At 52.9% G+C, this 22,091-nt stretch overlaps 1 long non-coding RNA gene across 3 annotated transcripts; it reads left to right on the forward strand.

Annotated features, from left to right (window-relative positions):
- The first annotated feature begins 178 nt into the window (after positions 1-178).
- LOC140603961 (uncharacterized) lies at positions 179-21,881 on the forward strand. 3 transcript variants are annotated; one of them, XR_012007002.1, is made up of 3 exons: positions 179-7,114; positions 18,670-18,887; positions 19,847-21,881. It is a non-coding gene; the product is annotated as an uncharacterized lncRNA (long non-coding RNA). The 3 variants fall into 3 exon arrangements; XR_012007007.1 differs by having other exon boundaries at positions 179-6,722; positions 6,933-7,114; positions 18,670-21,881; XR_012007003.1 differs by having other exon boundaries at positions 179-4,081; positions 4,805-7,114; positions 18,670-21,881.
- The last annotated feature ends 210 nt before the right edge of the window (positions 21,882-22,091 follow it).

The raw sequence follows: 22,091 nt of genomic DNA on the forward strand, positions 1-22,091 counted from the left end.
GGAAGACAGCAAGGGACGTGGAGACGCGGCGCAGAGTCCGGGCTACGGGGCCCGGGGTGCGGGGTGGGGTGGGGTGGGGTGGGGTGGGCGGTCTGGCTGCCCCTTCCCCCCCACGTTCCCCTCCCCTCCGGGCGGGCTTGGTGGGTGGGGAACAGGCCGGGCGGGTTGGGGGCATGACTCAGAGGCCGCCCGGAGCTGGGGGGCGGGGCGGGGCGGGCCTTCCCCGAGGCCCCGCCCCCGCCCCTTCTCTCCGCCCCGGGGAGGGGCCGCCTCGGCGCGGGGCTTTCCCGGATTTCCCTTGGGGCGGGGCCGTCGCTGGGGTTGAGTCCGGGTCACTGAGTTACGGGAGGCCAAGGGGGAGGCTTTGGGGATTTAGGGGGGGGCGCGGAGGAATGGGGGCCGCACTACGGATCTGTCCAGGGGGCACACAGGCCCCCCGGGTCTTTTAGCGCCCCCCGTATCTGCAACGCTGTCCCTCCATCCCCGTCTCCGGCCCCGCCCCCATCTCTTTTTGTCTCCCGATCTCTGCCTGTGTCTCTGGGCCCCTGAAAGTCGGTGTGGGGCCCCGGCCCCCCGGGAAGGGACTTTGCCCAGGACTCGAGCCCCGCCCCAAGTGGATCGTTAACCCGGGATGTGAGGAGCAGCTGTGGGCAGAGAGAGGCCTCACCCCTTCCCCCTTCTCTGCTTTCTGCCTCTCTCTCTCTGGTCCCGCCCCCCACCCTCTCCTTGGCCCATGTAATGGGGAAACAAGGCCTGGGGCTTGCCCCCTGTGGGACCTCAGACAAGTCTTTTGTCTTGGGACTCAGTTTGGCCTTCTGGCAAATGGGGTCAGTGTCCACCCCTGCCTCCTCATGTTGGGGGAGCTTCACCCGGGGAAGAAGTGAAGGAGTTAGGTTGGAAAGTTTGGGTGCTGCTGTTCGTGTCCCCCCAGACCTCACCTGTGGGGGACTCTCAAACAGCGCAGGGTGGTATATGGAGCATCACCCCACTGCACAAAAGGGGAAGCTGAGCCTCCGGGGGGCGGGGCTTGTCAAGGTGGTGACCCTACGAGGTAGGGGTTGGAAAGACACCCAAGTTCCTCCTACTCCCCTGTCTCTCTGTAGCAGGTGGAAGAATGGCTTTGGGCCTAGGCAGGACTGGCAGAGAGAGAGAGAGAGAGAGTGCTGGCGGTGCTTAGTCTGAGGATGGATGAAGGATAAAAGTCTGAAGGAGGAGGCTTGGAAGGAGGAAGACAGGTCTGAGAGAGTACATGGTCTCAGGGAACGGGAGAAGGGAGAGAGAAAGGGTCTGAGGGAGGAGGTGAGGGGTTGAGGGAGAGCATGAATGTCTGAGGGAGGAGGGTCTCAGAGAGGTGAAGGAGTTCTGAAGGAGGAGGCACTGTCTGAGAAGAACCAAGAAGAGAGCAGCTCTGAGGGAGGAGCAGAGTTGGGGTGGGGGGTGTTCTGAGGGAAGAGGAGCTTTGAGGGTGAAGACCTGAGGCTCTGAGGATGGACAGCATGGTCTGAGGGAGGAGGAGCAGTTTGAAGAGGGCCTCCCTGGGGCAGACGGAGGAGAGGCGAGGAGAGGCGTGCTTGGGACCAAGTGGGACCCAGGGAAGGGAAGAGAAGGGAGGCCTGGAGTCAGCCCCGCCCTGCAGCTGTCTAATTTCCCAGAATCTTCTACTGCTCAGGAAAGTCCCAGCTCCCTCAACCACCTCCCTCCAGTGTCGGGAATGGAGGATGCGGAACCAGGATGGCTGCCCCCTCCTTTCCCCCCTGGCTCCTTGCACCCCCGGCGGGGAGAACTAGGGTCTCCCCTCTCTGGCCTTGAGCTCTGGAGGCCCCCTGCTGGCAGGGGCAGTCCCCGATGAGTCCCAGAAACTTCCCAGAGAGAGCCTGGAAGTCCTGCATGGTGTCTAACCACTTTCCCTCATGCAGGCCGCCCTTTGTAACTGTACTGTATCTGTATTTGGATATTTGTATCCAAAGTTTTTCCTCCCTCCTACTGCTTCTTCCCTTCTCATCCTCCCCCACATCCCTCCCTGGTGGGGCAGGGAAGGAAGGGCCAAGATTGTACCCGTTAAAGGTCCTGAGAAGGAAGAAAGTTCCATCTAGAAGGCTGTGGGCCTGGGGCAGCTTCCTTGCTCTTGGGGCCTTTCCAGACCCTGGGCTCCCATCGGCTTCATTCCTGGGCCTTTTGCTGTTCTGATGCTTGCTCCCCGCTGAGGCCTGGGTGCAAGTCCTGTCTTCTGTTTTCATGAGCTGTGTGACTTCCAACGCACTTACTTGACTGTATCCACAAAGCAGACTAAATCAAGAAACTAGTGCTTCCATCCCACAGGGCCTGGTGTGTAGGAAGTGCTGGATGCAACGTGGCTGCAATTATTATTAGTCTTATTATAACCACAGGAACAATAATTTTTATCATTACCAATCAGTCACGAAGTCTCCACAGCTGGACCCATTTCATTGAGGAAATTAGGATCCTTCCTGATGGGCTTGGGGACCTGGGTTTGAGGCCCAGCTCTGCTGTGTCTGAGCTGTGTGACCTTGGATGGGTGCCTTTCCCTCTCTGCACCTTTGTTGTGACTTTATAGGTGGGGGGAGTTAACAGCTCCTGCCTCACAGGATCGCTGAGCAGATGGAGGCCAGGGGTGCAGAAGGAATGAAGGAATGAATGCCGCCCATTCTTGTCTCCATAGTGCCTGCCTTAACTCATCAGGCCAGGCCTTCCTTGTCACCCCTCTCTATCCAGAGATGAGATAAGATGGACCCATTCACTGTGGGCTGAACTCCCACTAGGAACTGGCCCACTTGATCCTCTTGATACATTGTGAGGAAATCCACCCCCCCCCCCCACATTTTACAGAGAAAGAAGCGAGCAGAGAGGAGTGAGGTCACTGCCCAGGGTCATATGGCAGGACACGCATGGAGTGGAGGGAGTATCGAGACGTTCTGCCAGATCTCTGTGTCCCCTGATTGCTGCCTGCGCTGACCTGGGAGGGGCAGCCAGTCCCAGAGACAGCTGTTAGAGACCTCTCCTCTCACAGTTAGAGACCTCTCCTCTCTAATTCCAGACCCCTCTCCCCTGGGCAGGAATGACTTAGAAGGGGAAACAGAGACAAAAAAGGCAAAGTTGTGGTTGGAGATTTGCAGGATCTACAGTCTTTATTTTTTTGTTTTTGTTTTTTTTTTAATTTTATTTATTCATTCATGAGAGACACAGAAAGTGAGAGGCAGAAACACAGGCAGAGGGAGAAGCAGGCTCCATGCAGGGAGCCTGACGTGGGACTGGATCCTGGGTCTCCAGGATCACGCGGTGGGCTGAAGGCGGCGCTAAACTGCTGAGCCACCCAGGTTGCCCATTTTTTTTTTGTTTTTGTTTTTTAAAAAGATTTTATTTATTTATTTGAGAGAGAGAGAGAGTAGGGGAGAGAACAAGCAGGGGGAAGCAGCAGAGGGAGAGGGAGAAGCAGAGTCCCTGCTGAGCTGGATCCCAGGACCCTTGGATCCTGGTAACGTGACCTGAGCCCAAGGCAGATGCTTAACCCACTGAGCCCCCCAGGGGCCCCCAAGGGTCTGCAGCCTTTCTGCACACTGCTCTGCTGCCTCCAGGCACAGGGAGGTGGAGCTGATGGAGGGAAGGTCACAGTGCAGTAGGAAGGTATAGATTTAGATTTAAGAGAGAATCAGAGAGAGAGAGCAAACAAATGTACAGAAAGAGGAAATCAGACCTGAGCCTGGAACTGGTGGGCCCTGCCCAAGGTCCCACAGCTTGGGGCTGGAAGTCTACCCTAGGTCTGCAGACAGCTCTGCTCCCAGAGGCGGCCCCCACCCCACCCCCAGGAGTGAATGCAGGCCAGCTTCCTGCAGCATGGCCTGTACCTCCTGGTTCCTCCCCACCCTGGGGCCTTGGCAGCTTCTGGAACCCCTGGCACCAAGAAGGATCAGCCCATCTGGGGCCTTGGCCAAAACTTAATCTTCCCCTTTCTCCCTCTTGCTGGGTCTGCACGCACGACGCTGAGTCAGAGGATTGCAACATCTCTCCTCAGGCTTTGAGACCAGACACCCTCTGCCCCATGTGCTGCCTTGATTAGACAGAGGTGATGCGGTGGGAGAGATCTATGGATCTTGGCATCTGCCCTGGGTTGGGGGGTTTGGGAAGGTCAGAGGGGTTCCAGGGGGTGATGGTAGACAGCTGGTAGGCAGTGTCATGCTGGGCCTCAGTGTCCTCATCTGTACATGGGGCTCACTATCTAACTGGGTTCGAATCCCCAGCTCTGTCACTTACCAGCTGTGTGACCCTGGGCAAATGACTTACCCTCTCTGAGCCCCAGTTTCCTTGTCTATAGCATGGGGGCAAAACAGTGAATCCTCACGAGGTTGTTGTGAGGGTCACAGGAGTTAATGCACATCAGCCCAAGCTGGCAGAGAGTAAGGTCTCAATAAATGGAAGGTTTCATTTTTCCATGATGGCTATTATTAATATAGTATGGGAGGGGCTGCCTCAGAGGCACGGAGCTTGGATCCTCCTTCAAGAAAAGACTTGTGGCATGGCTGCCAGGCGTGCAGATGGCTGGCCGACAGCCTCCCACAGTTGGCTCATCCAAGTTCCGCCTCAGCTTGCCAGTCGGGGACACCATCTCCTGGGCAGCCTCTGGCTGTTGACTGAGCCAGGCGAGGTTGGGGGTCTGGTCGTTTCTGCCTACTGTGGGGCTCCTCTACTGGGCAGTCTTTGCTGCAGGAGCTCCCCCTGGGGCTGACTTGGTGGCCTGATGGTCCCCTCCCCCCTCCCCAATCCTGCTTTCCTCTTCCCTTCCTCACAGATTGTTCTCCCTAACTTTTTGCCCTCCTGACTCTAAGCTTCTGCTTTCTGGAGGACGGGATCCGGAGATGGTTGGACTTTGGAGTCAGACAATCTGAGCGTGAGTATCGTCTTTGCCCGGTTGGCTTTGGAGAAGCATCTGATCTCTCTGAGCCTCAATTTCCCCTTCTGAGTCAGGAGAATAGTAACGTGATGGCTGAGAGGCTCCCGTGAGTCAGCAGTAAAGCCTTTGGCACACTTACCTGGCACAGATACGTCATGCTCATCCACTGGGAGGGAGACAAGTCTGGGTCTACCTTCCATGCTGCCAGTTTCTGGCTATGTGGCCTCTGGCAAGCTTATGCCCTCTGAGCCTGTTCTGTAAGGTGGGGATGGACCCCGTCCTTCCCAGGGTAGGGCCCCGGTGGAGTCAGGTGTGGAAAGCCCCGGGCAAGCTTGGCACCGAGGAAGCTCAGTAGCAGGCTGGTGTCATCTCTGTGACTGCCTTGAGGGGCTGAGCCAGGGATGGTAGGTGAGCTGCAGGGCAGGCATGTCTGACCCCCATGGGGCCCTGGTCTTGGGCTGACGGATGAAGGGAAGTCCCAGGGCTGGGAAACCATGGTGTCCTCCCGTAGAAGCTCCCTGATTCTAGGATACACCACAGAGGTGGGAGGGGAAGCCCTCATTCAGCGGGCAAGGGAGGAGGGAGAGTGAACAAGAAAAAAGGCTGGGTGGGGGAGGTGCTGGCTGCCTCCTTCATCAAACTAGAGCTCCCCAAGGCTGGGAGGAAGACCTCCACCATCAGACCAGGAGGTCCTTGAGGTGGGGACCTGTTCCCCCATTAGTGTAGGAGTTCATCGAGCCTCTGAGTTGCGTTCTTTCTCCTTCATCAGATCAGGATCTCCCTGACAAGGAGGGTGTGACACCTCTGCAGATTAGCTATCTCTAAGAGTGAGCGATGCCTCTCCTATCAGACCCAGAACTCTCCCTGGGTGGGTGGTTCAGGGAATGCCTCTCGTTAGACTGGGAGTTCCTGGGAGAGGACGTGGCATGTTACCCGCATCTGTCTAGGACAGTGGTTCTCAATTGAGGGGAGACCTTTTACCCCTTTCCAGGGGACATTCAGACGATTATTAGACTAGACTAGAGCTTCTTGAAGATAGTGGGCATGCCTCCACCATCATACTGAAGTTCCCTGAGAGTGACTCCTCCATCAGACTCTCTCACTGAGTCGCACAGCTTGAGTCGGCCATTGACCCAGAAGCCCTGTGAGAGTGAGATTAATCTTGTCCCCAATATTAAATATGAGGCGTGAATTACCCAAGAGGTTGCCTGCCTCTTCCATCAGGTTAGTGCTTGCCTCTAGAGACTTGAGTTGGGGAAGTATCTCTTTCCCATCAACCTAGCTGCTCCCTGAGATGCGGGCAAGCCTCCCCCAGTGAACCTGGAGCACCCTCCCTTTCCAAACCTACTCCCCAGGGCAGGGCACAGAGCCCATCCAGGACGAAGGGACAGCACCCTCCCTGAAAAGCCAGCCTTTTTTTCCTGGAAGTCGACATCTCCCCAGCCTGAGGCCACAACCACCCCTGCGGCCACCAGGGCCTAAAAATACAGATGCAAAAGTTCCCTGGGCTCCTGGGAAAGCCAAGATCACGCCAGGCTCTTCCTCATTTGAGCCAGGGCCACAGTGGACTCACCTCCCCTGTCCCATTGTCTCGGTAGGGGCCACCCCCGCCCTCCAACACCGTCCCAGGAGAGTGAGGAACAGGGGTCTGTGTCCCCCTCACCTCACTTTGTCGCCAGGCGGAAGTAAACCCTAGCACGGCTGCCTCTCAGCTCTGCAGCCCTGTCTGGGCAGGCTGTCTGCACATCTGAAAAGCGTGGGGCTGGCACCAGGCATTATGAGATCCCCATGGAGGAACCTGGCTCTGGGCTGGCTGGTGAGAGACTGAGAGATGGGATAAACGGGGCTTCCTATGGTTATGCCCTGCAGGGGCTGCGAGGGGTGGTGGTGGGGTGGCTGTTGGCTTGTGGTGTCTGCTTTGGACATTACCCACCTCCGAACTTGTCACTTTGGCCTGTGGTTATACAGCATCACAGCACATCTGCCACTCACTTCTGGGAAAATCAAATCGCGTTGTGTGTTTCAGATCCCAAATTCTCCTCTTGTGGGTTCTCGCTGTATTCTCCTCCCTCTGGGCTCAGGAACTCTGCCCCCTGGAGAACCAAGTCATCCATGGGGGACCAGAGAGATGTGGAACTGTGGGATTAACAGCAACAACAACAGCAACAGCAACAACAACCCACATATCTTCAAATCATGAAATATAAGGTGGGGAATTGCATAAAATAATAATGTTCCATTTCACTACCTATTATAAAGGGAACTGTTAGTTATGCTCAGAAATGGCCTTTGTGCCTCTTCCAAACCCTAACACTTCCCCTCCCCTCAGAGTAACCCATATCCTTTTATGGTTTTATGGCTTTCTTTTATACCTTCAGTACCTATAAATACACACCTGAGCACTACAGTTTTGAGTTTTTAATAAAGGGATTTTACACTCAATTTTATACCTGTGAGGTGCGTTCGTAGTCTTGTGTCTGTGGGGGTGCCTTAGTTTTCCTGGCTGTATACTATTTTTTTTTTTTTTTTTTTGCACAATATACCACAATTTGTGAATGCGTCTCCTGTTGATGGGCGTGTGAATGATTTTGACACGTGGCTCTTTTGACGACGCTCTGTGCATCTCCTGGTGCCAGTGAGCACCCATTTTCCTGCAATGCCCAAGAGTGGAGTTGTCATAGGATGGGGCAGATGATGGGTATGTGTCCCGTGGTGCAAGATACGGCCAGTTTTCCCATGTGATTGAACCAATTTTTCCTTCATCTCCAACATCTTCTGTGGGTTCTACTTGCCTTCTATCCTTGTCAGCACTAGTTCTGGCCAGACTTTCAAAATATGAGTCACCCTGCATGCATGCGTGTGTGTGTGTGTGTGTGTGTGTGTGTGTGTTAGAGAGAGAGAAAGCGAGAGAGAGCGTGCAAGAATCTCATGGTGGTTCTAATTTGTAATTCCTGGCTCAATGACAAGGTTGAGTACCTTTTCCTGTGTTCATTGTCTACTGGAATCCAAGCACAACAGAATCTTTACAACAAAAATTCTAGAACCAGAAACTCTTAAGGGTAAAAAATTCCCGAGTCTCAGACTTTCTGGAAAAAGGCGTTCCAGAGTCCTGGGGCCACTTTCCTCATTCACGCAATGGGACAATAAGGGGTCTCTAACTCACAGGGTTAGTTGGAGGATTAAACGAGTTACACACGTGCACCTACAATGGTGCCGGGCGCATGGTGAGTGCTCAGTAAGGGTGGGTTCCCCTGAGGCAGGAATCTTACCCATTTTGTTCTTTTCTGTGTTCCCAGCCCCTAAAACGGGAGGCAGGCTCAATAAATAGTCGCAGAATGAATGAATATAAATCCTAGGATCAAAGGATCAGAGAAACTTGCAACTATGGAACTTGAGGTGCAAAGAACAGTGGAATTTTTTAAAAAGACTTTATTCATGAGAGATACAGAGACACAGGCAGAGGGAGAAGCAGACTCTCTGTGGGGAGCCCCATGCAGGACCCCAGAATCACGACCCGAACCCAAGGCAGATGCTCAACCACTGAGCCACCCAGGCGTCCTGACCAGTGGAATTTCAGAATCAAGAATGATCAGGTCAGAGAGTCTTAGGAACCAAAGAATGAGAGAAATGCATTCTTGGCAAATCTAAGACTCACTGTCTTAAAGTTTCAGAAATGAGGAAGCTCCAGTGACAAGGGCCCCCTGACTCAGGCCCGCCACTTCTCATTCCCATTGCCTCCTCTCATCCCCCTGGCACGTGTGGATGGATCCTGGGGAGCCTGCTCCCACCTGGGCATCGGCGAGAGAAAGTCCAGGCTCCTGCCACAGAACACCCCCCTGCACCAGGCACCACCTCCCTCCCGCCTTATCTCCCGCTCTGCCCCCACCTACACCCCTGCTTTCAATAGTGGCCTCTCCCCCCACCCTCTTGTCGCCACACACCCTTTCCGAGGCAGCCTCAAAAATACACCTTTCTCAGAGATCCAAACCAGGGCACACGGTAGGTGTTCCATAAACATACTAGAGCCTCAACTCCAGTAGCCTCTCCTCCAGGAAGCTCTCCCTGATTTCTCTCCATAGGCTGGGTCCGGTGCCCTTCTTGGGTTCCCCACCAGAGCCCCAACTGTTCTGGGGTGTCGTGTCCCTGTCTGGGGGCAGCCCAGTCTCCCCTGTGTGTGAGCCCGTGAGGGCAGGCCCGGGGTGTGTATACCCAACAAACACTGAGACCTCAGGGAATGGGTGTGTCAGTCCCATCTGCTTATAGAAAAAGGCTTTCTTATGATGCTGAACTGTGCCCCTTGATACGGTCCCCCTGGGACCCAGGGATGGCTCTACTGGCTTTTCTAGGTCAATCAAGGAGTGCCCAGTGGTTCAAAGGGACCTGGGTAAGACCCGCTAGAGCTCAGTCCAGGACCTGCCCTCCTGAGACACAGGAGCCATTGTCAGCAGCGCAGGTCTGTGTCACCAGTTCCACCCTAAAGGCTCACAAAGATCTTCTGTTTTGTTTATAAATGTTCCTTGCATGTACCCGTGTACCCATGGGAGAGATCTGAGACTTCAGCATCCACCCTGAATTCGATTCCTTGTCCCCCCTCATCTCCCTCCTCCTTCACTTGAGGCACAGAGAGGTTAGGGGCTTTGCCTCAGGTCACACAGCCGGGGAAGGGCAAGGGGAGACAATATTTTAAAAATCAACTTTATTGAGGTATAATTTACATATAATAAAACGCACCCATTTTAAGTGTGTACACTGGATGAGTCCTGATAAAAGTTTATAGTCCTATGATCACATCATATGCCAGATACCCAACAATTCCATTGCCAAAAACTACCCCTGTGCTCCTTTGTAGTCAAACCCTCCCTGGATTCCCAGCCTCTGGCAGCCACTAATCTGTTGTTGTTGTTTTAATCTCTATAGTTTTGCTTTTCTAGAATGTCCTAGGAATGGGATCATACAGCATGTAGCCTTTAAAAAATTAAGAAATTTGCATACAGTAAAATTCACTCTTTGTGGTAGACTGTTCTTTAAGCGTCGTAGCTGTGTGCATATGCATTTGTATAGTTACCACCAGAATCAAATTGCAAATGATTTCCATCACCCCCCAAAATCCCCTCATGCTAGTCTTTTGTGGTGGCACCTTTTCCCATCCCACCCCTGGCAACCCCCAGTGATTTTTCTGTCCCTATCATTTGGCCTTTTTCAGAATGTCTTATAAATGGAATAATGTTGCCTTTTGAGTCTGGCTTCTTTGACTCAGCTGAATGTATCTGAGACTGATGCATACGGTTGTGTGTGCCGGTAGCTTGTTGATTTTCATTGTCGCTTGGTATTTGGCTGTGTGGGTGGACCACAGTTTGCTTATTTATCCACCCGTTGAAGGACATTTGGGTTGTTTCCAGTTATTGGTGATTATGAATAAAGCAGCTATAAGCATGTGCATACAGGTTTTTGTGTGACCATAGGTTTTTATTTCTCTTGTGTAAATACCCAGGAATGAAATTGCTGGGTCATATGGGAAGTGTATGTTTAACCTCAGGGGAAATTGGCAAACTGTTTTCCAAGGTGGCTGTTCTGGTTTGCACTCCCGCCAGTAGCGTGCAAGGGTGCTGGTGGCAGAGCTACGATGTGAGTCTGGGTCTGTGAGACAGATCTGAGCTCCTGGCCGGTGGAGCCGCACTTCTCAATCTCTCTCTCTCTTCTTCTCTCTTCTTTTTTTTTTTTTTTTAAAGATTTTATTTATTTATTCATGAGAGACACACAGAGAGAGGCAGAGACATAGGCAGAGGGAGAAGCAGGCTCCATGCACCGGGAGCCCGATGTGGGACTCGATCCCAGGACCCCAGGATCACACCCTGGGACGAAGGCAGGCGCTAAACCGCTGAGCCACCCAGGGATCCCTCTCTCTCTTTTTAAAGATGTTATTTATTTGAGAGGGAGAATGTGAGAGAGCACAAGCTGGCAGAGGGAGAGGGAGAAGAAGACTCTTTACTGAGCAGGGAGCTCAAAGCAGAGCTCGATCCCAGGAGGCTGGGATCATGATCTGAGCTGAAGGCAGATGCTTAAACGATGGAGCCACCCAGGTGCCCCCTGCCACTCTTCATAAATAATAATTGTGACAAAAGCTCTCTCCATGTGGTTACCATCCACGCAGTTGCTTGCAAAAAAAAAAAAAAAAAAAGAAAGAAAGAAAGAAAGAAAGAAAGAAAGAAAGAAAGAAAGAAAGAAAAGAAAAGAAAGGAAGGAAGGGAAGAAGGAAGAAAGAAAGAAAAAAATAAGGCACTCCCTGGACGGGAATCTTCCAGAAGTGCTGCTGGAGAAAAAAGTGCAGGGCAGGATCAAAGTGTGTGGCATTGGCATAAACAGGCGAGGGAGGAAGAAATGGATGCACATATTTTCTTGTCTGTGCACAGTGTTTGGAATGAAACACAAGCAACTGGAAACAGCAGGGACCGCGAGGGGGGAGCACATCTGGGGAGGGATGGGGCCCGGGTTCATGGTGGAGAGGTGACTCCTCACTTCCATTTTGTACTTTTTGGATTTTGAGACTTGTGAATGTCTTACCTCTTCAAAATAAACACATACGATCCACTCACTGTGCCAACAGGTATTTCAGGCCCTGTTCTGCTGGCGTACAAATAGGTTTCCAGCCCCCTGGGAGACAGAGTCCAGTCCCCTAGACAGATTGTCAATAAGACAAGGAAAGTAAAGACATCTGCTATTTGCTGTGGAGAAAAATAAAGCTGGCAAGGGACTGGGGTGGGGAGTGGTTTAAAGTGTGTTTTAGGGGCACCTGGGTGGCCCAGTCGGTTGAGCCTCCAAGTCTTGATTTCGGCTCAGGTTATAATCTCAGGGTTGGGAGATTGAGCCCCCCCCCCCCCCCCCGCTGCTCATTGAGCTCCACGCTTAGAGAGGAGTCTGCTTGAGATTCTCTCTCCTCCATCTGCCCCCCACCCTTTTAAATAAAGTGTGTGTGTGTGTGTGTGTGTGTGTTTTAAATTGAGTGGTTAAAGGAGGCCCCTATAAGGAGTGATATTTGGACAAAAACATAAAGGAGGTGAGAGAAAGCATGTGGGCATCTGGGGGAAGAGTGTCCTAGACCTAAGGGAACAGCATAGTCGGAGGCCCCGAGGCGAGGCGGTTCCAACTGGCTGTCAGAACAGCGTGGCAGGAGCAGAGTGCGCAGTGGAGGAGTGGACGTGAGCTTGGGGAGACGGGGGTTGCTGAGCAGACCCGGTGGGTCACTGCAAGGAATTCAGCTTTTGCTCAGAGGGAGGTGGGAGCCATGGAGGGTTCTGAGCAGGGAAGGGATGTGGTCTGGTTTGGGCTTTAACAGAGTCCCTCTGGCTACATGTGGGGGGGCAAGGACGGAGGCAGGGAGCCCAGGGAGCCCAGAGAGGGGATTGTAACAGTCCAGGCTACGGGGGCACCTGTAGTGAGGGTTGGCTGGGCCAGGATGGGGGGTGGGGTGGGGCAGCTCAGATGGTGAGAAGTGGCTGAGGTCTGAGGGAGGTCAGAGGCTGTTCGAAGGTGGCACCTCGATACATGTTCTTTCTACCGTAGTGGGAGCTGCATAGAGGGGTGCAGAGGACGAAGACAGGGAGGAAAAGCAGACCTGCTTTGTGGCGATCAGGGAAGACATTCCTGGAGCTGTGATGTTTTTGCAGAGACCTGAAGTGAGTGGGGAAGCGTTTGAAAGTAGAGAGCACAAGGATCTCTTAGAACAAAAGAAAGGGGGGACACCTGGGTGGCTCAGTGGTTGAGCATCTTTCTGCCTTCGGCTCAGGTTGTGATCCCGGGATCCTGGGATCGGGTCCCACATCGGGCTCCCCGCAGGAAGCCTGCTTCTCCCTCTGCCTATGTCTCTGCCTTTCTTTGTGTCTCTCATGAATAAATAAATTTTAAAGATCTTAAAAAAAAAAAAAAGGACAGAAAGGAGGGTAGAGGCGAACAGCGGTCAGGTGGCACAGTGCCCAGTAGCTTGTGGCCAGTATTCTGAGGGGCACGGGGGAGCCGTAGCGGCTCCTGCGCTGGGATCGGGGTGATTTTGGGGAAGAGCCCTCTGGCTGTGCAGGGAGAGCAGCTGTGTGGGTGGTTGGGTTGGGAGGGCAGGTGGGTATAGAGGAAGGAAAGTCAATTCCAGAGATTTAGGAGGAAACCTTCTGGGGAAGGGGAGGGATGGAGGGGCCACTATTGGCCACTGTCCCTAGGATTTCTTTGGCATGAACTCAGGGAGTCTTCACAGTCAGCTGGAGAAATATCATACCCTATTCACAGCTGGGGAAACTGACCAAGGCCACACAGTCAGCAGCTGGGGCGGGGAGATTCGAATCCTACCTCACCGCCACTTGCATGGACACAGTGTCGCCAGCCCATCGCCTCCCCTCCCCAGCTCTGAGGGCTCGTCCTTCTGGGGAGTCCCCCTGCTCCCCCACCCCTTGTGGGTTAGGCCACTGCCTCTCCCTCCCTCCTTCCCTTCCCTCAGCCCCAAGCCGAGCTCCAGACTTTAACCCCAGGCCACCAGGTGCCAATGATAAGGGCAGATGAGCGCAGAGGCCAGCGGGCAAAATTCCCCTACTCCTAGTGCCAGGGGAGTTACCCAGGGTGCGGGGAGGGCGGAGGGCAGGTGTGGGGAAGGAGAGCATCTGCAGCCCATGGGGCTGTGCCTCAGTTTCCCTGTCTGTAAATCAGGCACGGTTCCTTCCATGGATAGAAGGCCCCGCAGAGCTTTGCAAGGGTGGAAGAGCCTTCCCCTTTGGTCTAATCAGGAGACAAAAGTTTCCTCAGTCTGATGGAGGGTGGAAATGAGACCCAGCTGGTTGGGGGCATAAGAAGCCCTCAGCAAGTCTGATGGGGGAAGCAGAATTTCCCAAATCGGATAGAGAAGATGAATTCCAGTTCCCCGGATGAGCATGTATCTAGTCTGGGTTTCTAGTCTGTTGGGGGAGGCCAGGAGGGGCCATTCTGAGGTGTGAGATGATGAGTTTCTAATCAGATGGAGGAGACAGGTAAACCCCAGTCTTAGGGGAGAGGTAAAAATCCTCCAGTCTGGAAGTGGAGGCGAGGTGCTCGGGTCTGAGCTTGCAGGGTGATGACAGAACGTGTCTGCAGCTCAGCTGGCTCTTTCCTTGGAGCCCTGGGGTCTGGGCGGCCTCCCGGGCTTGAGATCTCCCAGTTACCGGCCCCAGCTCGGGAGGCAGCTCTGCTCCCCTCACCGCGGCGGTCGGGCCGGGCTCTGGGCCTGCTGTGCGGGCGCAGGCCTGGCTGGTGGGGTGCCAGCGCCACCCAGTGGTGGCTGCGGGCCAGGCTTCCCATCCAGAGCTGCAGGACCGCGGAGCCCCCCGAATCCTGCCTCCCTCAGACCCGGGTGCCAGTCTCCTCCACCCTGCAACACCCCACCTGGCGCTTCTGTGGCTTCGTCCTCCACGTGGAAGCTGGGGAACGTCTTTCTGACTTTCTTTCCGAGTCTACCTTTCTGCCTGCCTCTGCTCACAACTTTTCCAGGGATCCGCGTGCACCGGCAGGAAGCCCACACACAGGCCACAAGGCGGGCCTCTCTTGCCTCTCCCAAACCACCTTGTGTTTCAGCGGAAACGTGAGCTGCTTGTTCTACTCAGAACTTACCTTCGGGCCTTTGCACGGGCTGTTTCCTCTGCCTGCAACACCCTTCCCTGCCTCTTTCCCAGCAGGCCTCCTACTACCCCTTCAGGTTTTGGAGTAGATGCCTCCTCCTGCAGGAGGCCCTCCCTGATGCCCCACGTCAGGGTCACAGTCCCAAGGGGCCGTTAGAGGCACTGCTATGTCCCCACAGGGCCTGACACTAACTCCTAACGCCAGGGAATGTTTATTCTAATCAATAAGTGAGAGGCTGAAGAGTTTGCCAGCGTCATCACAGGAGAGTTTAATCAGCGGAGGGAGGGATCCCTGGGTGGCTCAGCGGTTTGGCACCTGCCTTTGGCCCAGGGCGTGATCCTGGAGACCCGGGATCGAATCCCATGTCGGGCTCCCTGCATGGAGCCTGCTTCTCCCTCCTCCTTTGTCTCTGCCCCTCTCTCTCTATGTCATAAATAAATAAATAAATATTTTAAAAGTGTTTAAAAAAAATCAGCGGAGGGACATGGCTATCGAGAAGCTCCAAGGTTCCCTCTTAATCCTGGGCCTTTGCCTGTGCTGTTCCCTCTCCTTGGAACACGGGCATCTGTTGACTCCTGCTCACCCTCTAGGTCACCTCCTCATGGAAGCCCTCCATGCGCCCTGGCTGGGTCAGGTGTCAGGTGTTCCCCTACCCAGGCTCCTGGACTCTCCTATCTCAGCCCTGACCAATGTTGGGTTGTCATCATCTGTGACAAATCTGTGACAAGTCTGTACCCCATCTGCATCCTGGCAGGACAGGGCCGTGTTCTGTTTACCCCTTGCCTTGTCCTCAGAGCTCAGAACAGAGCCGTCCTGCTGTCAGGAGCTGGCTTTCAATCCCGATGGTCCTGTTTGTGGAGTGTCTTGGGTGAGCTCAGGCCTCCCTCGGAGCCCCAATTTTCCCATGGGAAATGTGGAAAGAATTGCTGGTTCCTCCTCCCCACAACCCCACCACCCCGCCTCCCAGGGCTGCGAGCACTGAGGAGACGAGACCCCGAAGTCCGGAGTTGACCACATGCCGGGTGACTCTGGGTGACCCACTTCCCCTTTCGAGTCCCATCTGGCTGGATAGACGGGTGGCAGGGGCTCTGTCCTGCAGGGACATTTCAGGAGGCTGGCGCGGGGCTTCCCAAGGCGGGAGGGTCAGGGCCAGGCAGAGGGAAGAGGTGTCTGCTGGGTTAGGGGAAAACCAGCCTTCCCCATCATAAAACGGATGACGGAGAGGGAAACAAACACGGCCAGCCCCACCCGGCGTCAGGGGAAGTTGGCGGAGAGAGTAAGAGGCCCCTCGAGGTGGGTGAAAACCACAGTCCGCAACTTATGCCAACTTCCCTCATGGAGCCTTGGGGTCTGGGCCGCTTCCCGGGTCACTGGCCTCTCAACGCCCCCAAACCTTCTTTCCAGCCTCTACCTGCTCAGGCCCAAAGCTTGGAGACCCCTTGACTCCTCTCTTCCCTCCACTGCGTCCTGTCCATCAGCAAACGTTGCCAGCCCCACCTTCAAAATCTATTCTATCCTCCATCTCCATGGCCTCCCTGCCTGTCCCCGACCCAGCTGCCATCACCTCCTGTCTCTACTGCTGTTAGTCACCATCTCGCTGGGCTCCCTGCTCTTATGTCTCCTCCAGACATGTGGCCAGAGGTGTTAGAACCTGAGACAGAGCCTGTCCAGCACCCACCACTCCCCCACCCTGTGACTCCTGCTCAAGGGGACCACCACACGTTCAAGCCATATTGACCTTGAATCTGCTTTCCTGCCTCCTGGGCTTTGCACATTCTGTGCCTTCTGTCTGAAATGCTTTTCCCTGTCAACTTTTTTTTTTTAATTTAAGATTTTATTTATTTATTCATGAGAGATCCAGGTTGAGAGAGAGAGACAGGGAGAGAGGCAGAGACATAGGCAGAGAGAGAAGCAGGCTCCCTGAAGGGATTAAGAAGCCAAAGGCAGATGCTCAACCACTGAGCCACCCAGGTGTCCCTTCCCTGCCAACTTTCTATCCAGCTCCTCTGAGCTTCAAGGTCCCACCTTGTGGTAGGCTGAGTGACACCCTGGAGGCTCTAGAAGGAACCGGCTCTATTGACACTAAGTTAGGTGATAGACTCACTGTAGCAAACAAAAGAGAGAAAATCCCCACCTCGTGGATCACACACTTCGGTGGAGAAGAAAGTGCACAAGTGAAGAAAGAAATATAGAATATAAAGTTGGGTGTGTGTGTGTCATAAATGCTATGAAGGACAAAGCTATTCGACACTGGGTGTTCAGGGGGCCCTGTGAGGAGGTGACATTCGAGCAGCGACCTGAATGGAGTGACTCGGGTATCTAGGCTAAGAGCATTTTTGGCAGAAAGAAAGGCCAGTGCAAAGGCCCCAGCACAGGAGTTCTGTGGTTTGTTCAAACAATAGCCAGGAGGCCAGTGCGGCCAGAGTGGAGTGAGAGGAGAGGCGAACGATGCAGGCTGTGATCCAAAAGGGAGATGATTCCAGAAATGTGACCTTACTTCTGGGGGCCTGTTTCCTCTTCTGGGGGATGGGAGTGTTGCCACCTGTTTCTGAAGGTAGCTGTGGGAACCCAGGGAGCTCTTGCCTGTGTTTAGCAGCAAAGGTGAGACCCTTTGGCTGCCCTGGTCCTGTGCAACCCTAGGGTGCTGGGATGTCCTCTCTGGACTCTGCACTGTGTGTCAGGCTGGGCTGGAGCTGAGCAGACCATGCTTGGTTCCCAAAGTCTGGCCTTGGCACACCCTGGTGGTGCCAGGAACCCCCACCCCACACTTCTAATCCTTCTCCTTCTTCATGTCTCCTCCCTCCCCTCCTCCCTCCTCCTCTCTCTGCTCACCCTCCTCTCTCTCCATCCTGGATCAACATTCCAGCCCAGGGGAGAAAAAACAGGGCAGGTTTCCTTCCTCTCACTGGCAGGGCTCCAGACAGTGACTGGGCCATTGTGTGTTCTGGCCTCAAGGTCATTCCCGCCCCCACCCCTGCCCTCCCCAGTGCAGAAGGGTTACTTGAGAAAAGGCATCTTAGGTGAGGGGGGAGGAATGGGGGCAGAAACAGGGCAGAGTCTGGCCCCCACCCATGGCTAGTGGAATCCAGGGACCCAAGCACCATTCGGGCTTCATGGCTTTGTTGGGATGGTGGGAGGCTGCTCTCAACCTGCTGGGGTAGACGAGAGCCCCAGTCTCAGCCTTCAGCCCGAAACCTGTGTGATCCTGGGCTGGTTCCTGACCCCCCCTTCTGTGTGATCCTGGGCTGGTTCCTGCCCTCTCTGGGCCAATTTGTGGCCCTGCCCCTTCCTGGCTGAGTAGCCTTGGGCAAATTGCCTCCTCTGCTTCCCCCCACTTTCCTTTTTTTGGTCAAAACCTCCCCTGCATCTAGGTCCTTCAAACTTCCCAGTTGACAAAACTCACCCAGGCCATTTATGTAAAAAATTCATTTTCCCGGTCTCTTCTCTGGAGACACAGGTTTCCTGGAGCCAGGTAGGGACCTGGGATGAGTTTTATTTTATTTTTTTTTTAAGATTTATTCATTTATTTTGGGGGGTGGGTAGAGGAGCACAGGGAAAAAGAAACTCTAAGCAGACTCAGCACTGAGCGAGGAGCCTCATGTGGGGCTTAATCCCAGGACCCTGAGATCACCAACTGAGCTGAAGCCAAGAGTTTGACGCTTAACCACCTGCATCATCTAGGCACCCACCCCGGGCTGTGTATTTTTAATAAACAACTAGAAGTTGGGGTAATGTGGCCCCCTTTCAAAGGGAAGCTGTGAGGAATAAGTCAGAAAATCTGTGCTAAGAGCATGTTACCCCGGAGCCAGTCATGATTAGCATCTTGATTCTAAAAGCTCACACGCATTTATTACTTTTTTCTTGGAAGCCACTCTCTGTGATTACAATTTTCAAGCATGTGTGAGTATTGCATCAATCGAGAAGAACCTGTACGGTAGGATTGAGTTCCCCAAGAAGAAGATATTACAGAAAAGTCATTATTTGTGACGTTTCCATGTGCCTGTTGCCAAAAGCTGACACCGACGTTCCAAAAGCATTTACCAAGAACTTCTTTCTGCACTAGATCCTTTACTTGGAGTGACTCTTTTCAACGACTCTAGGCATGGGCCCTAATTTTCTTCTCTTTTTTACAGGTAAGGAAAAGCAATGTGACCCAAGCCCCACAGCTAAACATGGCCAACTCAGCTCTGTCTGGGTTCTGCGCCTGTGCCTTTGACCAGACTGCCCTGCTGAGGAGTGAAGGGGATTTACCAGCAGCCTTGGGAACTGCGGGACCCACAATGAGGATTTTAAGCTCTGCCTCAGTTTTCTCCTCTGCAAAATGGAGAAACTGGCAGCGACGACCCGAGAGGTTGGTTGTAGAAATTCTTTGAGGATGGGTATGCATGCCAAAGGACAATCAATGCTCAAGATATAGGAGCTAGTCTTATTTCGTGGTTCCTGTTTTTCCTTCCTGGACTGTTAAATTTTTTAAAAAGATTTTGTTTTTTTATTCATCAGAGACACAGGGAGAGAGGCAGAGACATAGGCAGAGGGAGAAGCAGGCTTCCTGCGGGGAGCCCAATGCAGGACTCGATCCCAGGGCCCTGGGATCACAACCTGAACCAAAGACAGACGCTCAACCACTGAGCCACCCAGGTGCCCCTCTTTCCTGGACTGTTAACAGAAGGGGATTGGACCTCCTGAAGGATTCAGTTCAAGAGCCCAGAAATGCCTAGAAGGACAGGAGCTTTGGTTCTAGGGACATGTGAGCCTCCACCTCCTGAGGATAGGAGATCCGAATGACCTAGAAACCTGAGCTGCCTCCTCCCTGGCTCCCTCCACTGCATCCCTCCGGCTGGCCTCATTCTGCACTGCACAAAGCAACCCCCAGTTGAACACAACCACTGTCTTTTCCAAATCCTTGCTCCCGTGGCTGTAGTGATGTCCCTTTGGACTTAGATGAGAAAGGCCATTTTGTCCAGCTGGGGAAGTGGGAGTTCCAAGGTCTGACACGGCAGGGCCTGCCAGCTGCCCACCTGGGATCCATTCTTCCTCTCTTCCTTGATATCAGGACCCCGAAGTTGTTTGGGGAGGGGGTGGGCAGAGATATCCTCAGGGGAAAGACTACATGTCCCAGCCTCCCTTGTAGCTGGGGTGGCCATGTGACTAAGAACGGGCCAGTCAGGTGTAAGTGGAAGCTGTAGGCTGGGACTCTGGGGAAGTTTCCTTAAAAGGGGCACAGTCTATAACCTGTGTGGGGTTGTGTTTGCCTTTTGTCCACCCCTCCCCCCACTCCCCCACTTCCTGCCTGGGACACTGATGAGGCAGCTCCAGCAGCCATCTTGGACCACGAGGAGACCAAGAGAATGGAAACCCCAAGCTGAGAACGATGGCGCGGAAACCCAGAAGGGGCCGTGTCTCTAGTGACACCACGGAGCCCTGATTGCAGTTCTGAACAATCTGCTTCTGGGCACTTTTCATGTGAGAGAGAAACACCCCTTTGTCCACGTAAGTTCCTCTCACCAGTTTCTCCTTCATCTTATATTGTCGTCTTCTCTCCCTGTCTTGAGTTATGTCCAATCTTTTCCTAGCCACTGAAGAGAAATTCTAACTGAGGTGCCTAGGCACCTGCCCTAAATAGGTCTCTCTGACTTATGTGAACTTGGTGGAGGGGTAGAGCATGGGCACCATTTCCCATTTTGGGGCCTGCATGATGTTGGGTTTAAGAGTCTGGGCCCAAGTCTATCTGCACTTCCTGGAAACCTCATATTGGAGACCACTGAACCTGGTAAGAAGAGCTTTCGAACTCCATGGAGCTCTCTCATCACCTCCTTCAGCCGGGCCAGAAGCAGTGGACAGAACTTCCGGCTGGCTCCTTCCTTCACTGGCCACAACTTGGTCACATGGCCACCTGCAGCCGCACAGCCCTCTGGGAAAGTGAGCACCTGACAGTTTCAGATTCTTTCACAGGAGGCAGTGCTTGCCATCGCCAAAGAGGAAAAGTTGAGTGGCTGCTGGGGAGCTATTCACAGGTACCCCCCACTCTTTTCCCTGATGTATATGCTTATTGTGCATCTACCCAGAAACCAACCTTCTACTGCAACCAGACCAGTTTCTCTTTTATTTATTTGTTTTAAGATTTTAATTTTTTTTTAAGATTTTATTTATTCATTCATGAGAGAGAGAGAGAGAGAGAGGCAGAGACAGAGGCAGAGGGAGAAGCAGGCTCCATGCAGGGAGCCCGATGCGGGACTCGATCCTGGGACTCCAGAATCATGCCCTGGGCTGAAGGTGGCGCTAAACCGGGGCGCCACTGGGGCTGCCCCCTATTTTATTTTAGATATTAGATATGTAGATATGAGTCTTCTTTGTTTCTTATCACACTTGCAAAAAGTTTGTCTAGTCCATTTGCATTTTCAAAGAAGCAGCTTTAGGGGATCCCTGGGTGGCGCAGCGGTTTGGCGCCTGCCTTTGGCCCAGGGCATGATCCTGGAGCCCCAGGATCGAATCCCACATCAGGCTACCGGTGCATGGAGCCTGCTTCTCCCTCTGCCTATGTCTCTGCTTGTCTCTCTCTCTCTCTGTGACTATCATAAATAAATAAAAATTATTAAAAACAAAACAAAAAACAACAAAGAAGCAGCTTTAGGTTTTCTTGACTAACTCTATGTTTTGTTTTATATTTCATCCACTACTGCTTTTTTTTTTAAGATTTTATTTATTCATTCATGAGAGACACACACACACACAGAGGCAGAGACACAGGCAGAGGGAAGAGCAGGCTCCAAGCAGGGAGCCTGATGCAGGACTCGATCCTGGGTCTCCAGGATCATGCCCTGGGCTGAAGGCAGGCGCTAAACTGCTGAGCCACCCAGGGATCCCCCACCGCTTCTGCTTTTACCTTTGGGGTTGTGTTTGCCTTGCCTTTTTTTCTTTGGTGTATTTTGTGAATGTTTTCTAGTTTCTTGAGTGGAAAGCTTGTTTTGTTTTGTTTTTTGTTTTTTTTTCATCTTCAGACTCTTTTATTTTTAATATTCCCATTGTATTTAATCATTTTAAGGCTATCATTCCCCCCCCCTCCAAGGGTGGCTTTGGCCATATCCAACAGGTTTCTATATCTAGTGTGTTCACTGGCATCTGATCCTTGGTACTTTGCGTTGTAATTGCCTCTGTAGTGCAAGATTTATTTAATTTACATTTGAGATTTTTTTTTTCAACTGTGTATAAACTTTGGGGGAGAGAGGGCTGTAGCTTTTGACTTGATATCTACTTTCATTGCATTGCTTTTTCAAGTAATATATCACCTACCATGTGACCTTGCATTTGAAGGGTTCTGAGGCTAACAAAATGATTAAAAAATTCTAAACTATCCTAAGCCCACCTTTTTGCTTGTATTTAAACTGAGGGTCTAGTGAATCCATGGCAAATGGTGGATCATAATCTGGATTTTATAATTCTCTTTCTGTTTTTTAACCTCCCGCCATCCCGTCTCAGCGTGGCCGTCCTCAGAAAGGGTCTTTCTTGAAAGTTTCTAGGCAATCTCTCTAGTAAGCCTTTCTATTTCTGCCCAAAT

Source organism: Canis lupus, chromosome 1 (genome assembly GCF_048164855.1).
Source record: "Canis lupus baileyi chromosome 1, mCanLup2.hap1, whole genome shotgun sequence".
NCBI lineage: Eukaryota > Metazoa > Chordata > Mammalia > Carnivora > Canidae > Canis > Canis lupus.